Here is a 21,490-nt window from a genome sequence, read left to right on the forward strand (position 1 = left end):
GTGGGCTGTGGAATCCTGCTCCGGTCTGGACCACCTTGCCCATCTTCCTCACCTACAGAATGTGGCAGGAGGTAGAGAGCACACCAGGCAGTGCACTGCCTTTGTTTTCATTAATAACGCACACCGGGCCTCTAGAAGTGTTTGGAAAATGCCACAGGAAATGTAGAACATGGCTTTTCCTGGCTAGAACTCGTCCCTTCACTCTCATTTCCTGTTTCTCGGCCTCTGCCTCCTTTTTCTTCCCACCCTACTTCGTGCCACACTTGCGAATCTTTCTTCCCTTAATGTAAACTTCGCCTTCGCTGCCTTCCCACGGCCGGGGCGGTTTCCCACGCGGGGCGGGCTCAGGGGCGCCGCGCCGGGGTGTCCGGCGGCCTGGGCGCCCCAGCGCGCTCACGCAGCTTTGCAAGAAAGTGGCGCACGCAATCGCCACCTCGGCCGGCCGCGCCCGGTCCGCCAGCTCCCAGCCCCGCGCGCCGGCTTCCGCCCCCGCCGACCCTCCAGCGCGGCGCTGACCCCGCGCCCTAGGGGCCACCGCGGGAACGCCGGGCCGCACGGGCTGCCTCCTCCCCCTCCCGCCCCAGAGTCGCGCCGATCCGCTCCCCCGGGCGCGGAGGCGGGGAGGGAGGGGCCCCCAGGAAGGGCGTGAAGGACGCGGCTCCTGGCTGCCCGCATCTCGGGGCGCAGGGCGGGGTGGGGGTGTGCTGGACTCCCCTCTCCGCCGCTCCTCGCTCCGGGTCTGCAGCTCCTGCTTCCTGCTCCTCCCGCCCGCAAGTCCGCCCGCCTGCCTAAATTCCGAGCGAGGGCGGACGCCCCTTCTCCCCGGGCTCCCGAGCCGGCCGCGCGGCTCCGCCTCGCCCCCATTCATCCCGCCAAGGTGAACCGCTGGGAGGGAGGACGCCCCCGCCTAGCCCGCAACTTGCGTCGCTCCAGAACCCAAACAATGCTTCCCCCGCCTTCCGCGTGCGGCCCTCCGCCTAGCCCAGCCTCGCGCGCAGCCCTGCGCGCAGGGAACCGCCTGCCCGGGCCGGGACCCCATTGTTGCCCGGCGCGGGCGATGCCCGGCGTCCGGGGGCGGTCCCCGCGAGCGGTCCCGCAGCCTCCGCCGGCCGCCGGAGCCGGCTCCGCCCACACCTTTCCAAGTTAGCTGGTGGGTGAGCCGCGGGGACGGCTCGGGCCCCCGGCCCCCTCCCTGCACGCTTTCACCCGGGCGGGAGGGGAGGGGAGAGGAGCGGCGGGGGCTGTGGGCCGAGCGGGCTCCGCGCTTTATTTGTCTCCGAATTCCCTTCCTAAGGCTGCCTAGCGCGCTGACACAAAAGAGGGGACTTTCTCGCGGCTCCGCGCGAGTCCTCCCCAGACGAGTTGAAATCGGGGGTTCCTCCCGCCGCGAGGCCCCGCGGGCACCCCTCGCCCCGCGGCTCCCGAAGCGGCGTTGGCCATGTGTAGGTTATTTTGGGTGCCGCAGCAAGGTGGTGCAGGTGATCGGGAGGCTCCGCCGCGGCCGGGGGCGGGGGCAGGGGTGGGGCGGGGTGGAGGTTCCGCGGACCCACCCCCCAGCCGGCGGCCCGGGCGCCGAGGCGAGGGCCGGGCAGTGGGTGTTGCCTTCTACCTCTGCGAGCGGGGAGGGGTTAGTTTCCCACAGGGGATTTCAACCATCACACTCAGAGCCCGCCTCCTAATCCTCGGGCGGAGCGGCTCGGGGGCCCCATTTTATGGCAATAAAGCGACTTAGCGCCTGCTGAGCGAGCCCCTCCCCGCCGCCGCCCCCGCCCTCGGCCCCACCCCGGGGCTCGCCCGCAGCGGCGGGGCTTTGTTTCGGGGGAGGAGGACCCGGAGCTCTTTTGTTTGGGGGTTTGGTGTTTTCACCTCCCCCCCCCCGCTTCCCCCAACCCTCCCCCCCACTCCGCGCCTCTCCGGTTTCCTGAGCTGCGGGCTGCAAGGGAGGAGAAGCGGCGTCTTGCAACCCCCCTCGGCTGGGCCCCGGGGTAATTCGATGCGGGCCTGGCGAGGCTCCCCCCGCTAGACCCGGGCTCGCGTCTCGGCAGCCTCCACCCACCGGCCCACCCTACATTTAGCGCATCATGTGATCCGGGTAAGTCATTTGCAAGTACAACAGTTCCCTGGGTTGCCCCCCATTCATTTCCTGAGAACTGCAGAGAGCAGCTGAGAGGCTCTGCCCGTGCGTGTGCGAGTGTGCGTGTGAGTGTGCGCGGGTGACGCCGTGTGTGTGTGTGTGTGTGAGTGTGCGCGCGCGCGCGCGTGTGAGAGCGAGAGAGAAAGGGAGAGAGAGAGGGGGACTCTGTGTGAGGGAAAGAAAACAATTTCTCCTGCTCTGCAGCTTCTGTTCAGGTCTGTGCCGATTCCGTTTCTTATCAAAATAAACAACCCCCTCCTCTTTTTTTTTTTTTTTGTGCCATCCCAGATCAGACCGTATTCTCTTAACATGTTTTATTTTCCTTCTGTCATCTGCTCAAGTTAAATCATTTTGGTTGGTCTGTGTTCGTAAAGGGGGAAAGTGTTGGGAAGCGGGAGGGGGCCGAGGGAGGGCGATGCTACTGCAGAGCAAGTAGCGTCGGTTGGATTCGTGGAGAAGAAAGGAGGAGGTTTCTTCCCCCCCCCCCCCCGCCTCGCAATTTTTTTAAAAAAGAACTTACCAAGTAGCGTGAATTAAGCAAATGTTTTTCTACCCCTCGTGGAATTGTTGGTTGCAGTGCTTGCCTGACAGTTGCCAAGGATGAGAAATAAAACACCAGGGCTGAATTGGGGAGGGGGGAGCTTGTGGAAGTAGTGTGCCCCCAGGAAGAGAGCGAGTTGGGTGAAGAGCTGCCGCACCGGGCCTTGTGGGCTTGGGTGTGCACTGGAGAGAGCGGAGGGGAAGGGGTTAAGGCGAAGATGACACTGCTGGCATGAATAGTGGTCCTGGTGCTACATTCATTATTGTCTCTGGTCGTAATGATGTGTAACTGTCACTTGCTACAGTGCCTGGTCCATGGAAGTAGCCAGGGGCTGGCCCGTGGCTGTTATTTTCAATTACGGGGGGCCTGACCGGAGTTGACAATGGGCAACTTTGCAGGGCCACCCGGGCCGGGAAGCCCGCGGAGACGGCCTGGGAGCCACTTCTTGCCTTAAGAGGCTCGCTCAGAGGACTCGGACTTGACCTCCGCGACATTAGTTGGTGTTCGTGTTAGATGCTTCCCTACGGGGAGAATCAATCCTGCTTTTGTTGGGTAGAGAACTGCCTATTAGAACTTTGAAAACTTTTATCTTTGGGGAAAAGGGTGGGGTGCACTCAACAGTTCTGTTTCGAAGTGCATTTGAGGCAAATGCTTGGAAAAAGTACCAATTCCTTTGTTATATGCCCTGCAGCTTCCCAACCCCCTTCACCCTGCGCTTCCAGTTTTGCATACTTTAGTAGTAACAGCCTTTATTCAGCTGATAAAAGCTGACTGTGTTGAGTTAAAGAGTATTAGTACAACGGAATGTGTAATCTGGATAAACAGTTTGTGTGGTTAGTATTGTCGGCTCTCTAATTTAACTGTACAGATGGTTTAAGTGTCGTGCTGTATGGATTGTTTTAAGCAATTGCACTGGCTAATAGAATCCTCCTCAGACGAGCACTCGAATATTTTATTTTAAATCAGCTTTAATATTCTCTGTTTCCCTGTAACACCAGGGAGAGGAGCAGCTCTATTTACGTCTAGTGCGTGTGCATCTAGTGGCTTCGGTAGACATCTGCCAATCAACGCACGTCATTCTGCAAATCCACCTAGACGCCTTCATGCCCTTTTCTTACTGGAGGATAGAGTTGTTTAGATAAGTTAACGCTTTGAAATAAATTTGGTGGCTTTTAACGGGCAGCAGCTTGTGATGGGGAATAGGGGTGGTCACTTTGAAGGGTGGGTGTATTCCATCTTCTAAGAAATGCTCTTTGGAATTGGCATTCAGTAAAAACAGTGACCCCTCACCTTAAAAAAAAAAAAAAAAGCCTGGTTGTGCTATTTGCAGACCTCATTCAGATGTTGTTTACATTTTTGAAAACCACGTAGAAATTGGTTGTGATAAAGGGGTATACTTTTAGGCTAGAAAATGTTTAACTTTAGAAGCTTAGAAATAGGTTGTTGAAGGACAAACATTCGGTTGCATAAGTTACATCTTTATGGCTGCAGCCTGGTCAATTAGAGTCCGAGTTGGGGAGAGAGGGTTTTGAACATACAAGAATTGACAGAAATTTATAATGTAGTTAGGGAAGAGGTTTGTTATTTTTACCTTCTAATTCATAACTATTATGAAATATACTTGCGCTGGTAAAAGTTGGGATGTTTTCACATAAAATTTTGATCACTTATGCACTAAAACTACTATAGCTGTGTGAGGTAAAGAAACATCCTTGAGGGGTTTCTGTTTATTTTTGAAGTGCTTCAGTTATTTATCTATTACTTAGTAATGCATATTTAAAAGAAACTTCTGTCAGCTAAACTTTATTTTGGAATGCGTTGAATTACTATTTACTGAATGAAAATGGTTGCACTAATGGGCCCTTAATATTTTCTTTTTCTCCAGAAAATTCCTTTTCCACAACTGAATGTCATTTGGGAGAAAATTGGTCCTGGTATAGCATTTGAGACCTTGACCTTAGCAGCAACTCTTGGCTGGCGCTTGTTTACTACAGCTGCAGCCTATGTGTGTACAGAAAGGGAGGGACTGCAAACACTGGTGCGCTCTCTCTCCCCAGACCAAGGGAAAAACAAATCAGGATGCTTGACAGTCATTCCGAAGAGCACCCATCAGGCATGTAATAGCATTAGTGTTCTGGTCATTTTAAAAAAAATCTATGTTCCTCGGGGATTACTTTCCGGCCTCCTGGGAAAGGTAAACATGCACTTCAGCAGACTCAGAGTGAGTTTTAGATGTCATATCATGAAGCAGGCTGCTATCAACGTAATGAAATAATTTGTTCTTAAATATAGGTGTGTTTTCTATCCCCATAAAGATGGCATAAGTGCTTAGGCCTCTAAGCCCATATGAGGGCATTTTGAACTCAAGCCAGTGTTGGTTAATCTAGAGTATTGAGTAACTTGACCAGTGAGGTGATGTTGTTAACTAGTTGAACATATAAACGTCTTGGATATTTTCATCATGGTACAAAATGGAAAGTGTGGAATTTCATATTTCTGCGAATTAATATGAGACTAATCACATTAAATTTGGGGCGTCAAATGGTTTGTTTTCTTTATATTGTGAGAGTAACAGTCCTCTTAGTGTCAACTTCATAAATCTAGCTGTAGATGATCTGTGTATTAATACAAAGAAGTTTGTATTCTGCAAAACTAGAAGTGGCACAAAGTTATTTGAAAAGTTATTCTTTTTTTGGATAAATAAGTTTCCTCGCTTGTGCTTCCATGTTGATTAATGAATAAGAGCTAAAAATCTCCAAAGAGTTTTATTCAGAATCAACGCCATGGTTATCTTTTTCTTTGAGAAAACAACTTTCATTTTTGTAAATAACTCCTAAAATAGATGACAGTGGCTCACCTTTGTGATTTACATTTTGAAAATACCACGTGGTACTGGAGTGGAAATATCTGTATTTTTGCCCAGTGTTCGTTTATTTTCCATTTTAAAATTCACGTTTATTTATTTTTTCAGCCTACACATTATGCACGCCTTTCAGTCTTAAGTATGGACAAAATGTAAGGGTGAAAATATTAAGATTAAATCCCTGGCAACACCCTATAACCACAGCCTTAAGTCATCCACCGCAACCAGGGGCCCCCAAATCAAAAGGCAAGTAACCAGATGGACCTCCCCTGTGCCCAGAAGGGCAGCAGCCTTAGGCTCTGTGAGACCTGCTTGGTTTCTAGATCCCAGGCCCTTCCAGAGAACTGTCTGACTTCAGCTGGCCAGAGTTCATTGTCAGGCCGTAGAGCAGCGACACCCCATCTGATGTCAGCTTTTGAGTTCTTGCGGTAGGGAACACATGCTGTGGATTAAATGGTTACTTTCTCTATATATTCTCAGTAATTATGTTACAAAAGGATTTTTCGCTTTGGGGTGTTTATTGTCATAAAAGTGGCTACTTGAGTAGTCCTGCTGCTCCAATGAAAATTTGTTTTGGTCTGGCAGTAGATTACAGGATATTCACTCAAAGAATTCTGCTCTGGGATGGGCTTTCCTCCTGTCTTTTTTTCCAACTCAAAGTCATACTTTTATTTTGTGGCTAATTTAATGGTATATATTTTTGAATTTTTACTAAAAGCATAGTAATTGGACTGGTCCAAACAGTGTTGCTTTTTAGGTACAGATGCAGTAGCAGAAAGCCCTTGCTGCTGTATTCTGGCGTGGAAGATGAGGGGAAAAACTACAGAGCTTTGGGGTAGTTTTCCCACCCCCATCAGAGGCCATAGAAGCTGCCACTATCACAACTTGTTGGCCTCCACAGCCAGGAATTGTGTTTCACGTGCTACATTCACCGTGCTTAACAGTATATATGGCTTTTCACAATAATTGCTGGCATGATGTGTATGTATATACCATATATAAAAATATAGCCACTATTTTAGGTATGTACATATATATGTGTACATACATAGTATTTATATTTATGAATGTGAGTTTTTATATTCTCTACCTGTATAGGTACATACCCCATACATAAACCGTGTACGTTATGACCACGAATTACGGTAAAAAGTCCCCTTCCCACTTGTGTAAAAGAGGAGAAGAACAAGCCGAGTTTGTTTTTCAAATTCTATGTTTAGTAATACTATTTTCACTTTAGTTTAACAAGCAGACTTAAAACATGAAAACAGTCCTGCCCCAAAGAAAACAAACCAACAGACTTACATGACAACCAAGGTAAATGATTGTAAAAAATGAAATAAATAACTGTAAAGAAAACCTTCATTCATTTCATAATCGGGTGTCTAAGATTATACATCCTGAAATCAGGACTGATTTAAGCAGAGATGTTGCAGTTTGAGCCTGGCTCTCTTGCTTACCAACTCTGGATGACCTTTGTTAAATTTCTTAACGCCTCTGAGTCTTTAAAATGGGAAAAATCATATGCAGTTTACAGGGCTGTGGTGAGGGTAAGATGAAATAATGTAGGTAAAAATCACTTTGTAAAACTGTAAAGCACTGGTGTGTCAACTGATTTGACAGGAAAACCACTACCTCCCCGTCCCCCCACCCCCTGCCCTAAAAGGGATGAACTTTCCAGCCTCTCAAAGTGAGCATATAAATTACGCTTATGGAGAAGGAATTTCCGAGTGTGGGTAGAAAACTCCTGGCAGTCAAAGGTCATGAATTCCATTCCTGTCTCACCAGAGATTTGCTCTATGACCTTGAGATCAAGTCACTCTTAAAAAGTTTTTATGTAGCTGGTATAAAAGTTACTGACTGTTAACATTTATATAATGCAGGTGAAGTATCTGAGCTTTTCCAAAGGAAAATACATGAAAATGCAGTTTCCATGATCATTTATAGAAAATAGAAAATAAAGATCAGCAAGGATTATTTAGAGATTATAAACCTCCAGGCTACTTCTTCAGTGAGTCAACTGAAACCTCTATCGACTGGTCATTGAAAATGTCCTTAATGTTTTTTTTTTTTATGGAATCATTAAATTTGTGCTGTTGTACTATAATTTAGAACAGCCTATTGAACTTCAGTTCCCTAGTTAAGCCAAGATTCTGTTGATTAAGTTATGTCTGATTTATGGTTTAGTCTCTTGGTTAGACTCAGATGTTGTTGCAGTACAACGTGTGAACAATAAAGGAAGGTAGATGATGGGGATCTTAAATGGGTATTTGAAAATTTATTGCACACATTTTTTTATATGCACACATTTCCGGCCGTGTACATTTTTTAAACACACACACATTTTTGAGAAAATTAAGAACGATAATACTTTACATAATTTCTCCCCAGCTACACTTCCTCCAGTTAAGAAACAATTTTTTTTCACACTCTGCGCACTGCTATGCTTGCAGCAGCAAAGAAACAGACTCAAACTAGCTCATCAATATAACTCTTTCCGTGTCACACATACACCTTGCCTACCTCCTGTTCATGTTACAACTATCACTGTGAACATCACTTTCTGTGGGACTCTTATTTATCATCCCTTGCTTGAAGAATACACCAGGTTCCAGTCTGTAATCTATGGCCCCGTAACACACGATGTTCCTTCTGGTGTAATTGCTGGTTGATTTGTCTTGTCCCTTCCCAATAATAAGCCCCTTGAGAGCAGGAAATGAATCTTCTTCATAGTTACTTTCATGGCTTCTAACATAGTGGCTGATCATATAGTGCTAAAATACTTAATGAAGGAACAAATTGAGGAGTACAGTCCATATGACTGTCCTTTCAGTAGCTAAGTGCCAAATATCATGGTCATTTCCCCTTGCCTTTTCATTTCTAGTCAGTATATTCATGTCTATTAATCATTCCACAATTCACTACATTTTCCTGAAAAATTTTTTCTCCTTGCCAAATGAAGCCTTGCAGTGGAGTTAAATACTACTGGATTTGAAACCTTAAGCTACCCAGGTTTTAGCCGTCTAACTGGGCAAGTTGCTTCTGCAAGTCTTAGTTTACTCATTGGTAAATAAAAACAAAAACAAGAACATATAATGTCACCATTGCAGAATGTTTTTGAGGATCAGAATTGTGGTAATGCCTGCAAAGCATCCAGTATATAGAACCTTGTACATACTTAGTGCTCAGTAAATATTAGGCTGCTCAAAAGGTACAAACTTCCAGTTATAAGATAAATAAGTACTAGGGATGTAACATACAACATGATAAATATAATTAATACTGCTGTATGTTGTATAGGAAAGTTAAGAGAGTAAATCCTAAGAGTTCTCATCACAAGGAAAAAATTTCTTTGTCTTATGTTTTTGTATCTATATGAGATGTTGGGCGTTTACTAAATTTACTGTGGTAATTATTTCATGGTGTATGTTATCCTTTAAACTTACACAGTGCTATATATCAATTATATTGCAATAAAACTGGAAGAAAAAAACTTTCATCTCTTCTAGTATTTTTTTTTTTTTAAGATGTTGGGGGTAGGAGTTCATTTATTTATTTATTTTTGCTGTGCTGGGTCTTCGTTTCTGTGCGAGGGCTTTCTCTAGTTGTGGCAAGTGGGGGCCACTCTTCATCGCGGTGCGCGGGCCTCTCACCATCGCAGCCCCTCTTGTTGCGGAGCACAGGCTCCAGACGCGCAGGCTCAGCAGTTGTGGCCCACGGGCCCAGTTGCACCGTGGCATGTGGGATCCTCCCAGACCAGGGCTCAAACCTGTGTCCCCTGCACTAGCAGGCAGACTCTCAACCACTGCGCCACCAGGGAAGCCCTCTTCTAGTATATTGATGGCCTCTCTTAAAAGCAGCCACTGAGAATGAATAGCAGCAACAAAACAACTACTCTTTATTGTGCAGCTACTATAATACAGAAATTAGGCACTGTGCTTTTCATTTCTTAGCTTATTTATTTATTTACTGTAAAGATTTTTTTTGGACGTGGACGATTTTTTTAAGTCTTTATTGAATTTGTTACAGTATTGCTTCTGGTTTATGTTTTTGGTGTTTTGGCTGAGAGGCACGTGGGATCTTAGCTCCCCGACCAGGGATCGAACCCACACCCCTTGCGTTGGAAGGCGAAGTCTTAACCACTGGACTGCCAGGAAAGTCCCTTAGGTTATTTAATATGTACTATTTAGTAAACAGGCATGTCTAGTTGACTTTCAAATAATTGACACTTTGAATCCTCTATGTGGAGACCGCCGAAGTACCTTTTTGTACACTGGATTTTGACTTACGAATATCATCAGTTCATGAATGAATGAATTTTTTAAGCTCTTGTAAGATGGGGCCATGTAACAGTCTTTCCCCTCCCCCCAGCCCTGACTTTGCCATTTTTGATAATAATTTCGAAAATTATTTGTGAATTTTACTGTTTTTATGCCTTTCATTAACAAACTGAGTAGAAGAAGGGGAAAATGAAAATCTTGATTCTGGTTTTGAGGAACAGGGCTTATTATCCAGTTGAGACAAAGAACTCATTAGGTGTGCTGAAAATTGGTGAATCTTTATTGAAAGGGCTTAGTGGAGGTAAGCTAATGAATTGTAAAAAAATAATAAGATGACAGAACATACAAAATGCCATACATCTGTTTTTAATGACACTAATAGATTGTGTATAATTACAGATTTTGTAATATTCCTTTGTCTGTGGGAATGGGTGTCCTTTAAAATGTAAGTCTAGTCCCTTGACTTACACATATTTGAGTTTTGTACAAGTTTGCTGGAGTGCATTATATATTAGAAACATGAGATTCCTTCTTCCCTTCCTTTATTAAATATTCATTGAGTACATGTGTATGATATTATGGTTTCTATTTAATAGATGTGGAAACTGATTTTCACAGAGTAATGCCATCATTATCAATAACCAGTTAGCTTTAAAGCAAAGATTTGAAGACTGGAAAACCTTTGAACTGTCCTCTGTGTTACTCTTACCTCCCTTCAGCATTAAATATGCTATTCCAATTAGTTTTATTGTAGAGAATTAGAGCAAAAGAATGGGAGATTGTACAAATAAATATTGTCTTTAGAGGCTGTTTTATTTGTAGATTATATTGATATACATTTACTAGAATACCTTTACTAGAATATTTACTTCAGTGTAGAAGCCAATTCTGTGTTTAAGAGACTTAATCCAAAAAATTATTTTAGGCGGCAACTGCTACAGGATGTTCCATAATGTTAATAGTAGACCAATAAATTCTGGCCAGTATGCATTCTGTTGGATAAAGCTATTGAAGTCAGAGGCATAATAAAATTAATAAAAACATATTATCTGTATAAAAAATGCCTTACTTTCTCATTGGACTTATGCTTATTTAGCTCCTACCATGTATCTGGAATTATATATGAAAATGGGTAGGACATCACCAATGAGCTGAAAATCAAGTAGGAGAAGTAAGACTTCTGTAGAAAATTATAATTCAAAGTAATTTGTGATACATGGATCAAGTGCTATAAGTTGCTTAAACAAAAGGCAGGGGAGAAAAATTGCTCCTAGCTGGGAAATCAAAGCTTTCAAGGTTTGAAAGTGGATAGGTGGCACAAATCCTTCATGGAAAAAGTTTTACGTTTTATAGAAAAGAAACAGCAAACCTGCAAGTGGAAGAGAGCAAATTAAAAACAGCTATTTTGGCATCTGTGGTGATTTCACACCTCTTTTTCTGTTATCTTTTAGAGCTGATGGCTTTATGGTGTTTTGGCGAACTTCTGTCATTTGCTGTATCACCAGAAAATTTTCTTTTCCAAAAATAGATCCCGGCATATGCTTGGCTAGTAGGGCACACAGTGTTACAATGAATTTAGAGAAGGTTTATTTGGATAAACAAAAATAATGGTGGTTCATTAATAAAAATTTAAAAGTACACTTTATATGAAGTTATCTAATAAAAGTTTTGCATATTGCTGAACAGGTTTGATATATGTTTTATTTATAAATGTTGGGAATTTTAGCCTTGACCAAAAGCCTTTACATATAGGAATAAAATCTTTTTTTTCTGTGTAAGAACAATGGAAGGGAAAACTTGAAAATCGATCAGTTTTACAGAAGGTCAGAGTCAGTTGAAGGGATATTTAGAAAGGAACTTTACAGTAGAGTGGTTGAATATTTAAAGAGTGATATCCTCTGGAATGTGCATTAGCTTTTCTGCTGTAGGTATAAATACAGGACACTTAAGCAAACACACGAGATACTTCATTTTGAGAGACTGTATAATAAGAAAGAAATGAACTCTTAATGAGTCTATAAAGAGCATTGACGGTATTTTTATTGTACACTGAACTTTCTGTTGAGTATATTGGGACTCTACCAAGGCTCCAGGCTGAAGCAGTTGTGTTTTATGTATAAGTAGCTTTGTAATTAAGACAGTTTAGAATTCTTGAGAAGTAGGGGCCAGCAAAAAAAGAATTTCTTAGTGCTTGGTGGTTTACAGAGTGGTTTTAGTTTCATCCTGACAATCCTATAATGTAGACTGGACACAGTGAAGGTAAAATAACTAGAAGGTAGCCAAGTCAAAACTAGAACCTTGATTTCCAACACCAGTAAAATAATTTGTTCCCATTTCATTCCACTGCTGTCTTCCTAACTTTCATTTAGTCTTAATAAGCCAACATTTTGAAAGTCCACATTGCGCAAAAGAGGTGCTGCTCAGTGAATATTATTGGATGAATTCTTATCTCCTTCCAAAACATACTTTAAGGGGGTATATAAAACCCCAAATATAACAGCTCGGAGAGATCAACCCAATTAATCCTAGAAGAGACTGTGCAATTGGAATGCATCCATACTCTGAAGGAAATTAGGGAGATGCTTCATCACTTAGCACATAGCAGGGCTTATGTTAGGTGCTGAGAATACTAAGATAAATAGAACATGGGCTTTGTCCCAACGTATAGGCAGATTGGGGAAAATGCAGCACAGTTAAGCCCAAAGGAAGGGCCATGCTAGTGTATTCTGCTCCAGTTTATATTCTTCATGTAGATCTTTTATGTGCCTAAAAATAATACACTAGATATTCTTAGATTTATGTTATAGTCTCTTTTAAGTACTTTCAGTCTTATCGGAAAACCTTTTTCCATTTAAACGTGGCTTTCTAAGTGTTTTCTCTTTCAAAAATTATATTGCACATTTACTGTACATAAAATGTGTATATACATTTTAAAGGTATTATTTAATGTTTACAACCAACTCAAAGCTAGATATTTATAATATTTACATGTGAATTTATTCTTACCTTTATGACTTAGTTTTTCAAAGGATTACCACTTAAGATCTATAGGAAATAAGCTGTGTTTTGCAGAAACTCACTTGTTGGGCAGGGTTTACAAATCTCTCTCTCTGATAAAAGTAGGTACACGTGTGTGGAGACTTTAAACTTGATTTTATAGTGAACTCCTTTCTCTTTTTTTTACTTAGCTTCCCTTCTTCCTCTAGCCAACAGTAGCATTATATTCCCTCATAACCCTCATCATAACCATCAGTATTATGGGTCTTAATATTTTTCTCCATAGCCATAAGTGTTATAGATGCATCTGCACACACGGTTTTTTGATCACGTTTACAAAAGTGAGATTATTTTTTGGAGACTCTTTTTTTTTTCATTTCGTCCTGCCTAAGGGAAATCCTTCCACTTAGCTGCAAGAACTCTAATCCATTAAAAACAAAACTGTTGTATATATTGCAAGGTATGGTTATTTTATAGTCTGTTAACTTACTGATGGGCAATGCTTTGTTTCCAGTTTTTGCTACTAAAACCAATATTGTAATAAATATCTTTATATTACAGACTTGTGGGATCGATCACCAGGGTGGCGTTATTGATTCAAAATGTTGCCACCAGCAATGCAGGGAAATACCCTTTCCCATAAACTCCATCAGCAATAGATGACACTTTTCTAGTATGATAGTTGTGTAGTGGTATCTCATTGTTAACTTCAGTTATTATTTCCTGACTTCTAGTGACCTGGAGCATCTTTTCCTATGTTTGTAGGTAAATTGGTATTCTTCTAAGAGTTGCCCTTTATTCTTTGTTCATTTTTCTATTTGGTTATTGTCCTTTTGTGAGAGTTATTTATATATTACAGCTATTAAACCATTTGTCTGATGCCTGCATTGCAGATAATTTTTTCAAAAACTAATCTTTGGCCTCTTGTCTGTTTAAGAAGTATCTTTTGATATTGTTAACATTTAAATTAAAAAAATTATTTATTTTTGGCTTTGTTGGGTCTTCGTTGTTGCGCGCGGGCTTTCTCTAGTTGCGGTGAGCAGAGGCTACTCTTCCTTGCGCTGTGCAGGCTTCTCATTGCGGTGGCTTCTCTAGTTGCGGAGCACGGGCCCTAGGTGCGTGGGCTTCAGTAGTTGTGGCACATGGGCTCAGTAGTTGTGGCACATGGGCTTAGTTGCTCCGCGGCATGTGGGATCTTCCCGGACCAGGGCTTGAACCCGTGTCCCCTGCATTGGCAGGTGGATTCTTAAGCACTGCACCACCAGGGAAGTCCCTAACATTTTAAATTTTAATATAATCAATTTTTTTCCTCTCTGTTTCTCTGGTTTCCTGTTTTTGTTTTACGTTTTTGAAAGACTTTCTCCATTGGTAAAATAAACATGTAATGTCCTATACTTAGATTTAATTTTTCTTTCCACTTTGATCTTATCTTTAGTCCATTTGGAATTTTTCGTTGTATATGTGGCATGAGAGGGGAGGGAGGGGGTCCACTTTTACTTACTTTCAGATGCATATCCAGTCCATTGTATCAGAACCATTTTTAAGGTAATGTATCCCTTTCCCAGTAAATATAAATTCCACAGTTGTTTTCGTATATCCTATGATAGTACTGGGTTGTTTTTTTTTTAACATCTTTATTGGAGTATAATTGCTTTACAATGGTGTGTTACTTTCTGCTGTATAACAAAGTGAATCAGCTGTATGTATGCATATATCCCCATATCCCCTCCCTCTTGCCTCTCCCTCCCACCCTCCCTATCCCACCCCTCCAGGTGGTCACAAAGCACGGAGCTGATCTCCCTGTGCTCTGCGGCTCCTTCCCACTAGCTATCTATTTTACATTTGGTAGTGTATATATGTCCATGCCACTCTCTCACTTCGTCCTAGTTTACCCTTCCCCCTCCCCGTGTCCTCAAGTCCATTCTCTACGTCTGCGTCTTTATTCCTGTCCTGCCCCTAGGTTCTTCAGAACCGTTTGTTTTTTTTTTTTTAGATTCCATATATATGTGTTAGCATACGACATTTGTTTTTCTCTTTCTGACTTACTTCACTCTGTATGACAGTCTCTAGGTCCATCCACCTCACTACAAATAACATAATTTCGTTTCTTTTTATGGCTGAGTAATATTCCATTGTATATATGTGTCACATCTTCTGGTACCGGGTTTTTTTCCTTTTAAAACTGATTTTCTTAGATATTCTCAGACATATACTAGGGTTCTAGGGTATATGAACTAGGGTTCATATCTTAGGAGTATTGTATTCATTGTCCACCTCCCCTGGGCAAAAGATACATAAAAACCCTATTGTGATTTTAATTGCACTAAATTTACATATAATCTGGGGACAATTAATATTTTAATGTTATCTCTATTTCTAATGTTATTTCATTTTATTATCCCAGTTCAAAAATATGGTTGTCTTTCCATTTGTTCAATCTTATTTTTTATACTTCAAATAGATTTTAATATATTTTTGTAATGATTGTTTTCTCTTTAATTAAATTTAATTCTAAGTACATTATAGGTTTTTGGCTATTTTATATCTATTGGGATAATATAATTTCTTTTCTTAGTTTGTTGATACAGTGAATTAACTGCACTGCTTAAGTTTTGAACGTTGTACCAGACATTCCTTATTCCTTGTATAAGCCTTACTTGGTCTTGATGCATTATCTTATTATGTATAGCTATATTTGATTTTCTAATATTTTGTTAAGAATTTTTTAAAAGTTAGCTTTTATTCTTGTAGTGTCTTTATCTGATTTTTCTTTCAGGGTATTTGTAGCCTCCGAAAATAACTTGGGAAGTGTTCTGTCCTGTTCGTTTTTGGGATACTTTGTGTAGAATTGGTATTTTTTCTCCCTTGGAAGTGTGGACGAATTCACCAGAGAATTCATGTGGATTTAGAGGCTTATTTTTCTTTCTAGGAAGGTTTTCAATTTATTTAATGCATATAGGGCTATTCAGATTATAAATTAATTTTTCAGTGAACCTTCTTAGTTTGTGATTTTGAAGGAATTTGGCTTTTTATATGTTATAGAATTTATTGGCATAAGGTTGTTCATATTACCTTATTCTTTTAATATTTGTAGGATCTGCACTGATAACACTTTATTCCTAATTTTGGTGACTTGTGACTTTTGTATTTTTGTCTTGATCACTTTGTCTAGAGGATTATCAATTTTATTGATGTTGTGAAAGAACCAGCTTTCGGTTTCATTAATTTTTTTCCTCTAGTATTTTACTTTTTTCTAATTCATTGATTCCTGATCTTTATTATTTTCTTCTTTCTGCTTGTTATAGGTTTACTTTTTTCTTTTTGTAGTTTCTTAAGATGGAAGCTTAAAATATTGGTTTGAGACCTTTTTTCTTACGTAATGTATGTACTGCTATACATTTTACTCTGAGCTCTGTTATTTTACATTTTTATTCAGTTCAAAAGATTTTCTAACTTCCATTGTGATTTCTTCTTTGATCTTGGATTATTTAGAATTATGTATTTTAATATTCAAATACTTGGGCATTTTGGGATATACTTCTTATACTGTCCCTTCCTCTGTGGCAGATGGCTTTTGCTTCATTTGATGTTAGAGTCTTGGATGAAGCCAGTTTTTACGCTTGTCCCCCAGTGGTAGCTGATCCCTACCCGCATGCCAACACTTCCAAGAGTAGCTCTTTTAGGCCTCCTGTTCTTTTTCTAGTCTTTTGTCTTAGCACCTGGAGGAGGATTATGCAGAAGAGTAGGTGAGTGGCTGTGGAGTGTCCTTGCATCTGGTGCTTCCTGGGATACTAAGTGACTTTGCTAGCCCACATTCAGCTTTTAAAAATTTATTACTGTTTTAGTGGTTTTATATTGCTTAAAAATTAAAAGAAGAATTTTAATTGTAGTAAAAACAAACAACATAAAATTTACCATCTTAACTATTTTTAAACTCACAGTTCAGTCATGTCAACTGTATTCACATTGTTGTGCTTCACATCTCAAACTTTTTCATCTTGCACAGCTGAAACTCTGTACCCACTGAACAGCACCTCTCCATTACCCCCTCTCCTGGGACCCTGGCAACCACCCTTCTGTTTGTGTTTCTTATCAGCTTTTATGACTGTTCACTCTTTTTCCATTATCATGGCCAAAGGCAATTCCTATTTCTCTGTGAAGGGTCAGTCCTATGAACTGGAACCTAGTTCACCTGGTTGCCTTGTGACTTAAACTTTTTGGTCTCAAAAACATTATGAATTTGTAGGGTGCTCATCTTACATAAGTATTTTCTTTCTATATCTGCTTAGCTTAAATGTGCTTAGATTTCATTCTTTTCTTTCCCTCTGGTAATACCTGTTGGACTGTGTGTGTGTGTGTGTGTGTATGTATGTATGTGTATATAATCTACTGATGGAAAATTTCTTTTCTCCTTTAGTTGACTGTTAGCAAGCATTGGAGGATTTGCTAGTATTGAACTATCCTTGCATTGGGAGCAAACCCTTTTAAAAAATAATTTATTACTTTTTATAACTTTGCTTGATTCTATTTGATAACTTGGAAAGATATTTGGAATATGTATTCACAAGTGAGATTGGTCTATAATATTTTTCTTGGTGCTGAATCAGATTTTTGTATAATAATTTTGGTGGATACATAAATTAACTTAGAAAGTATTCATGTCTTTCCTTGCACTGTAATTGGAACTGTCTCTTAAAGGCTAATACTCAGGTGTGAACCACTGGATCATAGTTGGTTTTTTTTTTTTATGTTCCCCCAGTGGTACATATGTAATCTTTTTTCCAATTTCGTCTGTATATCTGTCCATTGAAGTTTTCAGCTTTTCGGATCAAGTTTTGGCTAGGAAATATTCCATTTGCTTTTTAAAATTATTTATTTTATATTGAAATATAATTGGCATGTATTACATTGTATTAGTTTCAGTTGATTTCTGAATTGATTACCACAGTAAGCTTAGTTTACATCTGTCACCACACATAGTTACAATAGCTTTTTTCTTGTGAAGAGAACTTTTAAGATCTACTCTCTTAGCAACATTCAAATATCTGATACCTTACTGTTAACTGTAGTCACTATGCTTTATATTACATCCTCGGGACTTACTTATTCTATAACTGGAAGGCTGTACTTTATGACCACTTTCACCCATTTTGCCCACCCCCATACTCAGCCTCTGACAACCACCAGTCTCTTCTCTGTATCTGTGATCTCTGGATATCTGTATGTACCCATTTGCTTTATAGGCTTTTAAATTTGTTACCTTGGGATAACATGTATTATAGTATTCCCTAATGCATAATTACATTTCTACTGTAACACACTTTTTTCTTACTCCCAATATTGTCTTTTTTTTTAACTGTTCTTTCCATAAATGGTCCATGTGTTACTTCGCTGTTTTATTAATTTTCTTTTATAAAAATTCTTTTGGTTTTTTAAAATCATTTCTACTCTGTTTTTTCCTTGTTTTCTTTTTCATGACTTTTTGCTTATATTTTTTCAATTCTCTGTCCTCTATTTCTTTTTGCTTTGTCTTTTTTTCAGAAAAAAAGAAAAACTTTAACTATGAAGGCATTGACATTAGAAATATTGTTCTGAATATATCCTTTGCTATATTCTATGTGTTCTTATTGAGGAATTACTTCCCTTTTCATTGTTTTTAGATAGTTGGTAATTTTATTTCTTCTTTGAATCAAGAGTTTCTAGGAATGTGTTTTTAAATTTCTGATTATTATTTTTAGGTCTTCAATTTTGTATTTCCATCTGAATTTTGATTTACATTCAGAGATTGTAATCTGTAAAACAGTCTCATTTTTAAATCACTAAGTTTTTTTTAATGTCTAAGTATATGATTTACTTTTATAAATATTCCCGAGAGATTTGAATAGCAGTATCTTCTCTGTTGAGGAATGTGATTTTCTATTTTTCATCTGCTAAATTGTTTGTTGATTTATTTTACATTATTTTATGTTCTAACTTATATCTGTTCTGTTAAATTTGATTAATTCAAAAAGTGTGGTGTATTGAGTTTTACATTCTAATCATAGCTTTACATCTTCATTAAACTTAAAATTTATTTTTTGTTATTTTAAATTGTTGTGAAATATAAGTGACCTAAAACTTAACCATCCCCCTCCTCACAGCCCTTGGCAATCACCACCCTACTTTCTGGTTTTTTGAGTTTGACTATTTTAGATACCTCATATAACTAGCGTCATATATTATTTGTCTTTTTGTGTCTGGCTTATTTCAATTAGCATGATGTCCTCAAAGTTCATCTATATTATAGCATGTGTCAAGATTTCTTCCTTTTTTTGGGATTGAATAATATTACATTGTATGTATGCTACATGAAAATGGATGTTTGAATGTCTTTTGAGTCCCTGGTTTAAATTCTTTGGGGTATATAACTGGAAGTGGAATTGCTGTATATTGTTGTAATTCTTCGTTTAATTTTTTGAGGACTTACTATACCATTTACCACAGTAGTTATACCACTTTGCATTTTCATCAGCAGTGCACAAGGGGTCCAGTTTCTGTGCATCCTGGCTAATACTTGTTATTTTCTGGACTTTTAAAAAAAGCCATTCTGATGGGTTTGAAGTAGCATCTCATTGCGGTTTTCATTTGCATTTCTGTAATAATTAGTGATGTTGAGCATCTTTTCATGTGCTTACTGACCATTTGTGTATCTTCTTTGGAGGAATGTCTAAGTCCTTTGCCCATTTTTTAGTTGGATTTTTGTTGTTGTTGACTTGTAGGAGTTCTTTGTATATTCTGTTCTGGATACAAACCTCTTATCAAATACATGATTTGCAAATATTTTTCTCCCATTCTGTGGGTTGCCTTTTCACTCTGTTGATAGTATCCTTTTGATACACAAAAGCTCTCAGTTTTGCTTTAGTGCAGTTTATCTGTTTTTTCTTTTGTCGCCTATGCTTTTGGTGTCATATCCAAGAAATCATTGGCAAATCCGTTATCATGAAGCTCTTCTCCTGTGTTTTAAGTTTTATAATTTTATGTCTTCATTAAATTTTGGTAGATTTGCTTGTATATTTACCTGTGTATTGTTAGGGACATACAACTCCATGACTCTTTTTAAAATTATCCTTCTTTTTTGTACTGAATACCTTTAAAATTAAATTCATCCTAGACTGATGTTAATACTGCCATTCCTGTTCTTCTTTTTGAGAGAGACTTTAAATATATATGATTTTACTGGACTAAATGACTTATTCTGTCATTAACTTTTCCTTTTTAATTTGTTTTATAATATAAAGTAGTGTTTTTCTTCAGCATTTTGCTTTTTCTTTTACCCATTTCATTATCTCAGCTTTTTAATAGTCACATTAACATAATAACTGTCCCTGTGTTTTTCTTAATTATGATTTTTTATTCATTTCTTCATACTTTTGTGAATTTAATCAAATTGATATTTATATTCTTTTATTTCCTACATGACCCCAATCAATTTGGAAGATATGCTTCACTGTGCTGTTTGACTAATAGTATTCCAACCCCAACTTCATGTTTATAGCTCGTGTAGTGCTGATGTCTTGAGAAAGAACATGCACCATTTCCTTAAGACCACTCTGTTTGACAAAAATTTTTTTTTTTTTGGTAATGTACTGCCATTGCCAGAACATTTTAGTAACCGACATAAAAATCTCTGGTGTCTACAGTGTGAAGGGCCCCCTCTTAGATGTGATGCCATTGGTTGCCTGTTGCTTGCTGTGATAAGAGTTAGGAAATAACTTTTCCACTACATCTTACTGCAAGGTGATTGCCATTTTTCTTAAATTTTCTCCTTTGTGAGTTTTCATTATATTGGCATCCTGATATCCTGGAGTACGATATCAGGGATGTTTTATTCTAAGGTTAGGAGTCTACACACACATTGTACTGCTAGCACTTTTCATAATTTGCTAGAGGTTTCTATTTTAAGAGTAGTTCATTGATCTCTTCAAACCTTGGGCAGAAAAATTACTTTAGCCCTAATTTAGTTTTAAAAAGATTTGAGGTTGTTATCCCAGTTTCTAACCTTAACTTGGAAATCATAACAATCTTTGATCTCATATAGTTAAAATATTTTCTGAAAAGTCTTGTTGTGAAGTCATAAACTTTGTTCCTTGTACTGGGAACAATCACAGTCATGAAAATCAACTAATTCTCACTGAGTATGTATAATGCGCATGGGGTTGTGTTTAGATCTTGCCTTAGTTTGGTTGGGCTGCCTTAACAAAATGCTACAGACTCAGTAGCTTAAGCAACACAGATTTATTTCCTCACAGTTCTTGGTACTGACAGTCCCAGACCAGGGTTGGTCTGTAGTGAGGACTTTCCTCCTGGCTTGCAGATAGCCATCTTCTCCCTGTGTCCTCACATGACAGAGACAGTGTGCACTGGTGTCTAAGGACACCAGCCCTATTGGGTTAGAGCCCTACCTTATTTAACCTTATCACCTCCTCATAGACCATATCTCCAAATACAGTCACATTGTGGGGTTAGGCTTCAACCAGAACATTTTGGGCAGACACACACATTCTGTCCATAACAGATCAAAAGCCTAAATTTTTGAAAAATAAGGCTTTAACTCTTGGTTAAGTTTCCTATCAGAGTGAGTTGTTAATAGTTTGACTTTCAACCACTCAAGTAAAATTACACATTCATGTCCTTAT

At 39.8% G+C, this 21,490-nt stretch overlaps 1 protein-coding gene across 5 annotated transcripts in view; it reads left to right on the forward strand.

Moving 5' to 3' along the window:
- Positions 1 to 807: 807 nt before the first annotated feature.
- Positions 808 to 21,490, forward strand: part of KLF12 (Kruppel like factor 12) — a 445,831-nt gene continuing 425,148 nt past the window's right edge. For 2 of the 5 annotated variants that reach the window (XM_029210581.1, XM_029210575.1), the window contains exon 1: positions 2,117 to 2,349. The gene's annotated coding sequence lies outside the window, so the exon portion shown is untranslated. Of the gene's footprint in view, positions 878 to 1,804; positions 2,093 to 2,116; positions 2,350 to 21,490 lie in introns of those variants that run through there. The other 3 variants (XM_029210579.1, XM_029210576.1, XM_029210582.1) reach the window with 3 other exon arrangements.

The sequence above is a fragment of the Monodon monoceros genome, unplaced genomic scaffold (genome assembly GCF_005190385.1).
Source record: "Monodon monoceros isolate NGI ecotype Baffin Bay Population unplaced genomic scaffold, NGI_Narwhal_1 Super_Scaffold_8, whole genome shotgun sequence".
Taxonomy (NCBI): domain Eukaryota; kingdom Metazoa; phylum Chordata; class Mammalia; order Artiodactyla; family Monodontidae; genus Monodon; species Monodon monoceros.